Genomic DNA, 11144 nt, shown 5'->3' on the forward strand with positions numbered 1-11144 from the left:
CACCATAACCTGAATTTCTCTTCTTTATAAGGTTTGGTTGGTCACATACCTAGTCCCTTTTTGGTTTGGTTGCTTTATCTTTCTGTCTTTTTTTTTTTTTTTTTTGAGGGGAGTAAAAAGCAGAAATCCTATTTAAAAGATGATTTGGCAAAGTAAGTCATACTGTTCTGATTACAATGCTGTAATTCAACTTTTAATCAAAGCAGATTTGTCAGTTAATGCTGCTTCATTTTTCCCCTTTATATATATGCACCCTCAAGTGTGCATGCATACAGTGACATGGGATCACAACACTGAAACAATAATTGATAAATAACAAATAAATAAAATCTTAATTTCTACTGAATTATTTAGATTTGCTTACTGTCAGTAAGTGAAACATTTAACCCCTCCCTTCTATACAGTGCAGCAGGCTACTTAGCAAAATGATGGACTCACAGTTAAACTTCTCAGACATTAAAACACATTAAAAGCCATTGCAGTTAAAAGGTTTGGTGTACTTAGAGTGAAGAGTCAGAGAGTGAAGAAGCTGTATGTGCATGTGTTTGGTTGTTTTTCATTCACGTTATTTATCAGGGACAAGCCCATTAATTGATATCTTTTTGATGTCTGTGCCAAATTTAGGGAAACTGCATTTTTTTCCCGCTGCAGATTGTCTGGACTCACTCCTGCATGCACAAAGCTTTGTTGCATGGTTAGGTAGAAAAAAAAAGTCTTTGGTGCAGGCTCTGGGTGTTTTTGCCTGCCAGAGTGAGTACGCTTTCTAAGTGACTCACTTGTGCTCCATTACCAGTGCATCATTAAGTTGTTGTTGTTGATGTTTGTCCTGCTTCCTTATGGTTTGGCCTTGGAACTCATCCGCTCCCCTGAGCCCTATTACGGTACAGAGCAGTAAGCATTTCCCAAACAAATTAATACCATATCCTGAGTGTACCTAAACTTTCTGGAAGTGTAATATAGACTAGTAATGGTGGCAGTCATTTTTATCTCTTGTGGTTGCTGAACAGATTTCAGTTTATGTTTCTGGATGGTTTATAGACACAAGCATGTTCATTCCTGTGACCATGGCGTCTGCTTTATGGGCTGGATATTGATTGGACCTCGTGCTGTAACCATTCCGTCTCGTGCAATGGCTGCAAATGCAAAATGCTTTCCAATAACTATGAGAGTAATTCAGGTTGGTAAATTACAGTCAACAGCATTGCATACATGACTCTGATAGGCTACAGCGTATTATGGATTTTACATGAAGATAAGGTTGTCTGATCCAGAAGAGTGATGGCAGATTCAAATCTCTTTACTGGTAAGTACCCTCTACTGAAGAAGTGAATTTTTCTGTCAATACCATATCGCATTAAGAGTAGATGAGTGCAGTGTAATTATGGGATTTCATTGGTTTCTGTGTTGAAGAGGCCACCAATTTCAGGAGATACATTCTTAGGAAGAGTGTTGGCAACAAATTTCTGTTATCTACGTCATTATTATTAATTTTACACATTTTTTGACAGTTTTTTCTAACTTTTGCAAAGCTTTACTGCTCATCTCAAATAATGCAGTTGATTAGACATAGATTTAAATGTTTGTTGTTGTAATCTGTTCCTGCAAAATGTTTAAATGTAGCAATCCAATAAGAATATTTAACTTTCTCTGTCTGGCATCTTTGATTTCTGATGAAATGGCAAGGCAGGTCCTGACACCTGAGTGTTGACCCTGACTGTCATCTATCACTAATATGACTTTTGTTTCTGATGTTTTTGTGCTGACTGACGTCTTGGGGTAAGGTTCCTTGTGGGGTTCCTTACATTTCACCTACCTGCAGTCTCGAGCATGTCTGAATCTTCGACATGCTGGTGTGTGTAGTGCGTTCCTTTCAGGATGGTGGGTCATTCTCAGGGGAGAGGAGACGTGTGCGCACATAACCTCTTTAGTACTTGACTTGAGGTCTTGGAAAAGTTAGTGTGTGTGTGTTTGGGCTTGAAGAGGGGTAATCATGTATTAGTTATGGAAGCTAATTAAGACTGGCCCCTAACCTATGGCTGACCCCAAAGAAATAACAATGGAGCATCAAAAAGCCTTTGTATGTGTGTACCTGTGGCCTCTTGGCCACATTAGAGTGTTGGATGTCATGTGTGTGTGTGTTCTGGCTGGCTGATAGTGCAGGACTACCTTGATCTGGTAACTGGAGCACAAGGAGAGAAGAAATGAGAGAGCAAAGAGAAAAGGACTCTAAGAGTGTGAAGGAGAAAAGAGAAGGGGTGAAAGAAAGAAAGTGCCTCTTGAGTGAAAGAAAGTAAAAGAACGGCAGAAGCCTGGCCCATGTAATTAGGTCTAAATGAGTTTTCCACTGAGCCAGTGGGTCATGGTGATGCAGCACAGGGGCAAAGATAGACTGGAGGTCAGGGAGTCAGGGCAAACTGTGGTCATATGAACAGAGGAAGCACACTTAGTTTTTCTGCGGTAATGCACAATACCAGTTCTGTGCAATAATACCAGCTTTACAATAAATGTAATGTGAGTGAGCATTGCATCTGTGCAGCTTTATTTCATGTGGTGCTCCGGAGAAAAGCATCCCATTACTCTTAATTAAAGACTGCACACCCATGGTCCACGCAGAGGTGCTTTCACTTAGTGTAGCTGATGAGAAATCAGTCTTTATTCCAAATTTAGCTTTTTCATGATACCCTTCTCACAGCAGGAAAAGCACACAAGTAATCAATCAGATTAATGATGGCTGAGTTAACTCTTTTTGTTTAAGGGCACTGGTAATGTGGATGGTGGGACAACATTTCAGATCTCTGACCCTGTCTGAAGGGATTTACCTCCAGTCACAATTGCATCACAAGATTTGTTGGCTCATTTGGCCTGACCGATCTAAAAGTTGCTGGAAAGGGCAGAGATCAAGATAAATTGCTGAACACCAAACCTAGACTGTGTTAATATTAACTGTGTTTAAGGTGCAAGTCAACTGAAATGCCACATAGTTTGTCCAACTTTATTGTCAATGTCCACAAGGTGACTAATGCCTATGGCCAACACCCGAAGGACTCCTTAAGATTATTTTATAGACCTCTTTTTTTTGTCATTTGTTTATTTATTATTTTTCTTCGAAGCACATGGGTTTATGTCTACAGAATACAGGAGGGAATACAGAATACCTCCACTTGGGTATTAAGCTTGTTACAAGAAGCTTTACAGGAAAGCAAGTGTTAAATATCTGTAGTGTTACCTTTGGATACAACCACCTTTGTCAGACCTAGTTCACAGACTGCCCAATAATATTATCAGCTCCTCTCACTGATCTGGTGTTTAAAATGTTGCCAAGCATGTGAGGAGGTTGTGCCTTTTGCTTTGACACCAAAACCTGTGTTATCCTGTTGATCAACTCTGCCTGGGTCATGTGATGCGAGCAGCAGCAGAGCAGCATCCCAGAGTAACGTAAAGCAGACACTTTCCCTTTATATCACCACAAGTGTTTGTAATTAGTAGTTTACTGGAATATTTTAACATGCAAAAACGAACCAAATGCATCGTAAATGTATGTGTATGGGTATATGTGTAATAAAAAACAAAAACAAAGGCCAGAGGGGCAAGCTATATCAGTGTACCTGAGTAGCGACAACTGCAAAAACCCTGATGTAGAGTATGTTCCAACTGTGGCAATTATACTGATCAAGCAGATTATTGCAGTTGCTAATGAGGTTTGCTCCACAGCACGAAACAACATAGTGTTAACATCACTGTTATTCAGTTAAATCTGTCAATAACCATTTGCGAAATTTCAGTGCAACAGCAGCCAGCTTCAGTGGATTTTATTTCTCTAACTGACAGATATTAAGAGGAGAATGGTGAAAATACCAAAAGATATTGGGGGGGTTGTCTCTCTCTTTCCTTTGCTTCGAAATAATATGGTGCTTGTTGGACAAGCATCGTAATAGAGTTTTGGGAATTGGAAACTATTGAACTTTGGGCTATCTTTTGGGTGTTTACTTAAAAATTATGCCTTTTGAGTTTAATGGTAAAAGGATCACACCGAATAGCTCAGGCCTGGAGGTGTCAGTGCTACAGCTAATAAATGAACCACAACTAGTCCACTTCCAAGCCATTATGTCTTACTGTTCCAAATAGGCGACTCATTAGATTGAGATGCGTTTGCCACCAATCAATTTGGGAGGTGGAGTGAAACACTTTTTTTTTTTATTTTAGTGGTCACATGTGACTACGACATTTTAGTGAAAGTCATTCAACCAACCACAGCTATCAAGCTGAACCAGCAGGAAGTGTTTGTGTTTAAAGTGACATTACAGTCACCTGCTTGTGACCTGCACTTAAGTTGGGTTCAAAAGGTCACTGGATAATAGCTGGGGTCTTTAGGGAGACGTTTTACAGGAGTAGGAAGTTTGTGCTCTGTCAGCTCACCGTGTGGATGGGAGATTTAGCTAAAACCTTGAAAGACTCATAGCAGACATTTTGACTGCTTGTAGTTTGAAAAGCAGGTGCATATAAAATCCTTAATGACTGCTCTTCTTCTTAGTTTTCACATAGGCCATGTGAGGCAGCCAGCAAGCACAACATGAGTGCCATTGAACTCAGACAGCTTCATTGTATTCGACCACCTTTAATGTCAGGTGTTTTCTTTTCCTGCAATGAAATGCCAAAATGTCATGTTAAAAAAAGAAGCTTCATAGCAATAATACTCTCAACAGTTGCGGCACCGCTGAACTGAAGTAATCTGATAATAATAAAGTTAATCTGATATTTTTGAGAGGAATTCTGTCAACCATCTGCCAATCAGGAGAGGGGAATTAGATGTAACTGCAATACATTTTCCTGGCTACACACTAATCCTCATTAAGTAATTACTGTAAATCCCCAAAAAAGCACTATCCAGTGTCTAATGAGAAGGAAATTCAACTAATTCTTGTCAGTATTTTGCAGAATATTTGCCAGAGGGGCTTCCCCTGAGGACTCAGGCAGATCTGGTGCAGAAAAGGTTGAACGCTTTCACACCTAAAGGACATTTCTCACAATTTCAGTTTGGTTTTGTGTCTTTTCTTTACCTGGCTGCCAAGAGCATCTTACCAGCACAATTAGCAGTCGCTGTTTAAGGTAGAGTAGTGTCCTCAACAATGTGTTGTCCCAATAACTTTTCGTTGTCTCTTCTGTTGTCTTTCATGGTTCTTCATTTCTCTCCCTGACATTAGCTGATTCAATATGAATGAGTCAAATGAAGTTGCATATGTCCATGCATGTGCCACTTGTGCATACATTTGAATAAATTATCCAGTTTTTCATCGTATTGTATGTTCCATTGTATAACTCCTCTTGGCTACATTCTGAGATGCTGTTGCAGACACACATTCACACCTGTCCCTTTTTTTTTTTTTTTTTTTTTTAATCATTGCGCACACACCTCCACCTCCCTGTTTTTCCTATCCTCCCCCTGCATGTGCTACATAGTGGGGTGTGTGTGTAGGGTTATGAAAACAGTTAGGCTTAATAATTGATGTTCTGCATTTCAATCAATTTCACCACAGTGTTAGGCTAATTAAGGTTAGCTTCATCCTCCCAGGGGCAGTGCTGTGTGTGTGTGTGTGTGTGTGTGTGTGTGTGTGTGTGTGTGTGTGTGTGCGTGCGCGTGCGTGTGTGTGTGTGTGTCTGTGCGTGCGTGCGTGCGTGTGTGCGTGCACGTGCACATGCGCGAGTGTATGCATGTGTGTTTTCCTGCTCCTGAGGGCTCCACGCTCCATTTTATCTCAGAATACATGGGAATTCTCTATTTCAGGAACAAGAGATGAGAGATACTCACTCTCTCTCACACTTTCTCTTCTGCTCTCTCTCCCTCGTTCTCTCTTTTTTCTTGCTCTTTTACTCCCCTCTCCCTCTCCCCAGGCAGGATCCTGAATGCAATTAACATAGCCGCTTTACTGCCTGCTAATTATTAACACATACACACCTACACACATACATACACACCCACACACACACACACACACACACAGTGCAAATGATTATTTTATGCTGGACTAATTTAAAGTTCATTGACGATTGTTTTAATTAATTAAATAAGAAAAGTACACACTTTAAAAAACGTCAGGCTGCCAGGCGGGCACTGCAGGCGTTTGCATATGAAGGTAATAATTATCCTGTGTGTGTTTGTGTGTGTGTGTGTGTGTGTGTGTGTGTAGGTAGTAGTAGCTCACCTGGAACATTGTATTAGTGTGTGTGTCTGTGTGCATAGTTCATCCAACCATAAAACCTTTAGGTGTGTGTGTAACTGCAAGTCTTTGTGTGTTTGTGTGTTAATGAGTCTTTAAACCCTCTCTGCCAGTATTTAACATTAACAGGAATAACTAAAGAGTCCAATTAAGAAGCAGAGACAGCTTTATGTTTAGCAAATTTCTTTCTATTATTAAATAGTCATGAGTGGGCCATGCTTCCCAGAGGAGACTATGCCTCCCCTCCTATAGATCAGTTTAATTTGTTTCTGTATCGGTGATAAATTTGTGAAATGCCATGTACAAATAGTTGTATGCACATTCTGTTTGGAAATAGCACTTGGTCAATCTCTGCATACACTTCAAAGTAGTTTGAACATATGCCGAAATCACTATCTGATCTTTCAGTTAAGTCTGATAATCACAGTAAGGGGAAAAAAACATCAAAAATAAAACTGATAACTGAATTAAAGTTAGCTGCTCTTGTCTCTGGATCCTGAATTCCTGTAATAGAAAACAACAATTGTAAACGTTACTTGTATCATCGGTGCTTTCTTCCCTGCAGGAGGATAAATGTGAAAAGATTTTATTCAGAGCAGACTAATAATAGATAATGAGCCTTCAAAACATTCATTCATCTTTCCCATTTCTGGGTGGCAGGGGGTGCTGAAGCTGATCCCAGCTCACTTTGGGGAGGGCAGGGTCACCCTGGACAGGTAGTCCATCACAGGGCCGACACATAGAACAAAGACGAACAACCACTCACGCAATTTACAGTAACGAGTTAACCTAAACATGCATGTCTTTGGATGGTGGGAGGAAACCCATGCAGGCACAGGGAGAACCTGCAGACTCCACACAGAAAGGCCCCAGGCCCAAGAACTGAACCCACAACCTTTTTATGGTGGGGCAACAGCGCTAACCTCTATGCTGCAGTGCTGCCCCTTCAAACATCTGTAGTGAATTCGGACGAGCCTGTCCGGCAGTCATGGTGTTGTGTGTGTTTTCTCAGTCAGAGACACTTGAGAGAACAATGCAAATGGTGTGAAAAGTTGGTTTCGTCTGGGCTTTTCTAAAACAGGTCAAAATGTTCATCATGCTCAAAAACCGTGGCCTCCATCTAGAAGCAGATCGATTGACAAATGTGTGGGTTGTATCTATGGGACTGTTTTATGCAGTTTGAGATTAGAGAAGAGATGGTTAGGTGACGTTTAAACTGACTGATGCAACTCTTGAGTGCAAATGTGGCCATATTTTTTTTATAGTCCCCCCCCCACCCCACCCCAAATTTCCAACTTCCACTCACATTGCCACTTTTAGGTCAGACAGCTTCAGAACTAATGAAAATGAGTGATGCCAACTAATTACTAGCCCAAAAATAAAATCTGTGTTAAAACAGAATATTGAAAGGAGGTAAAAAAAAAAAAACAAAAAACACACACACACAACTCAACCAACAAATATTGATTTACGTTTGACAACCAAGAAAGTTTTCATGTGGTTTGAGTGGACGTGCCGAACAGCTTAAGAGTGACTTTGGAATGCAGTAAGTAGCCAGTAATATTTTTCACTTGAGAAAAGTACATTTTTTCAGTTGTTGTGTTTAACTATATAACACATTGATTCAAAAACCTTTCAATACAAGATTATTTCCCCAAATAAATTTTGGATCAGCTGAAGTTCCCGTGGTCATTGTCATTCACTTTGACACACATGCTTACCACAGCATCTGCTTACAGAGTCAGAGCTGACCCTGTAACCTTTGCTTCTCTTCTTTATACTCGCTTTGATTCTACAGCATTCTGCACAACGGCGTTAGTTGGAAGTGAAGTGGACATGGAGAAAGGCTGGGCAAAGAGACATATACAGAGATAAGAAGGGAGAGATGATTGGATGTGTACTGTGCAGAATTGATCTAGGGCTGTTCTTGTGTTTGAAGAGTTCACAGAACACATGCGAGCTCAAGTAACTAGACATCAGGTGTGTTTGTTTAATAATGTGAAAGGAATCAGGAGGAAGGATAACCGAACAAAAGACAGAAAGACTGTAATATAACTAAAAGATGAAAGAGCGAATGAAAAGCCTCATACAAACGTGCGCTTGCATGTGTTGGTCTCAGGTGTTAAAGTACACTCCCATTATACATAGAGATGCAGAGTCACCATCTTCCCACCTTTAACCCATCTGTTCTGTAGATCTCATGTCATGCTTTTTTATTAACTTTGATTTTAATCCCCACTTCACCTTAAACTTCGCCATGCTCATTTTTATTCTCCATCCATCCTTTCAATATCTCATAATAAATGGCCAAAATAAACTCTACATAGTACATAGACAGACAAGAATATGTCTGTCACGGTCACTGTGGCTTCAACAGCATTTGGAAAGCAGAAAACACCATCTTATAAATGGGCATTAATCGGCAGATTGGGTGGACAGAATTAGGTGTAGGCCTTTTTTAAAGTTTTAAACTGGACTTTAAAGTTTTAAAGTCCAGTTAAATGAGATAATAGGCCAGTAACAGGAACAAACGAGTACCTCACTCGTCCAGTCAAGTATAGTTGAGGTTCATGGGATCATCATCTCTCAGTTGAGGCCTGTGTGTGAGGACCACTTCAGTCTCTTGTAAAGTAATTTTAGCCACCGCTGATATAGCTAACAATTCAGTAATTGCTGTCAAATCTTGGCCAAACACAGCATTTGCTGAGTGTATTCATTCAGATATGGAGAAATCAATAGAAAAGAAAGAATGCAATTTTTCTCACATCATCTTCATAAGAATTCTACATGAACGGATTGCATAGCAAGAATAAATTTTATGTTTTGGGTTTTTTTTTTTATGTATTGTGGACAGACTCTTGCTTTTCTTGCATCTTAATTGTCAGTGCCAGTGATCCAAAAATAACCCACAGCTGATGGCAACAAGTTCCCAGTCTTTCTCTGGAAACTGAACAATGAATTCATTTTGTGAATGAATGAAAACAAACCTTAAGCAGATGTTTTCCTGTGTGTTACTCAGTCTTATTCAAATATTTAGTTAAATGAAAAAAGGAAAATATCACGACAGTGCTGACAGGAACAGTTCTAGCACCGTTAGAAAGCTAAAAATCACTATGCAGATGCTGCTGCTAAAATGACAGATGTTCCACATGATGAAGCAAGCCATAGAAAGATGTTGTTTGCCACTTCTGTGTTTCTGTTTCATAGAAAAATATGTCACCCATCCAGGCTGTTGACAGAGCCTCACGGCAATTAATGTTAAGTGGCAATAAAGTTATTGCCAGATAACAATAAAGTTAAAACTAGAAAATGTTCTAATTTACTCTACTTCTAATCTTATCTAAATTGGAAGTGGAGTAGTTATTTTGCATTTAAATTATATTGTAGTGAAATGGTGATGGCCAAAATTATGCAACATGATGTAACCTTACTGTCTCATATTCAATATATACTATAGCTAGCATTTAAGAATCCCTCTGTCGAAAGAATAACATTTGGCACTTGAGTTAATGATCGTCATTGCTTCTTAGACATGCAGTTTATTCATCCATAATTTGTAATTCTTTTTAGTGGTGGCTTTTGTTCTTCAAATTCAGAACTTGTACTTCAGCTTCTGATTTTACAGTTTTTCTAAAATTTCAAATAACATACTCAACATGCCTCTGTGTTATGCTCCCTCTTTCTCCTGTTTTGTGACGCGCCTCATCTTCCTTCCCTTTCACCTTTATCTTCATACAACTTTTGTTGTATGAATATTACTTATTTATTCACCGCTTATCTCATCATTTTGGTGTCCACAAAACACAGAGACTCTATAGCAGGGCAGCAGGAAGAGACAGGGTTCAGGGGGTGGGGGTAGGACCCAAGGCCTGAGGGCACAGAGCCATATTGTGGGGTTATTGTGTTCTCCTCCAGCCTGACCACCTTTTGTGTGCATGTGTGCATCAGTGTGCTTTCAAATGAATGCATGAATATGTGTCACATATGGGAGTGTATTTGTGCACGTTTCTGTGCATTTGTATGAATGAATGTGTGCGTCTGTGTGTGTGTATGTGTGTGTTTGTATGTGCGTGCCTGTATGTGTGCGATTGGAGACCCCCGGCCAGGCCATGCGTTATTGATGCTCCTGCCTCAGGGTACGTCGGGGGAAATGGATGTGTGCGTGTGTATGAGAGCGTACTTGTGCATGTTTGTGTGTGTGTACAAGGGTCACGTTGTGTCGTCAAACGGCGGCTGGTGAAAGATGGCCAGTGCTGATATGATCAGTCATCTGTTGATCAAGATGTACTGCTGCCGCCTCGTCACAGTTTCTCTCTGAGAATTTCACTGCTTAACTCGCTCTTGCACTTTTCTCGCTCTCTGTTGCTCTGACCATATCTTTCTATTTGCTTCTGTATTTCACTTCTGGCTTTTCTCTTCATTTTCAGTGTCTGTTTTTGTGATTATATTCACTTTTTTGAAGCTGTAATAAAGAAATAAGGTTTAAATAAGGAAACAACTGAATGAATAAAACTGAAAAGAAAAACAAAATAAGCTAAGAAGCTAAGAAATACTCCTAATAATTGTAAAAAGAAAAGTGCTATTAAAATGTGAAAGTTAAATTATTTATCAAATATGGTTATAGTTTTTGGGTGTTTTTTGTGTCGCGCTCTCTGTTTTCCACTCATTTGATTTAGCAGTTCTTTTCACCACTTTTTGCTCTTTCTTTCTTTGTTTAATCGTCATTTCCTCTCTTTGTCAGCATCTTGCCCTCTACCTTTCTCTTTTTTGATCCGTCTGTCACTCACTGTAACATAGTCTGGGTCTGGGTGTGGGTGTGGCCTGATGTGTCTTTCTACGGTGACGGTTCTACAGTATTGATGTCCACGTGTTGTGTGTCTACATAATCTGCAGTTTTTCCCTCTTATATCGCTCGCTCAATATTGTTCT

The sequence above is a fragment of the Echeneis naucrates genome, chromosome 12, assembly GCF_900963305.1.
Source record: "Echeneis naucrates chromosome 12, fEcheNa1.1, whole genome shotgun sequence".
Classification (NCBI taxonomy): Eukaryota; Metazoa; Chordata; class Actinopteri; order Carangiformes; family Echeneidae; genus Echeneis; species Echeneis naucrates.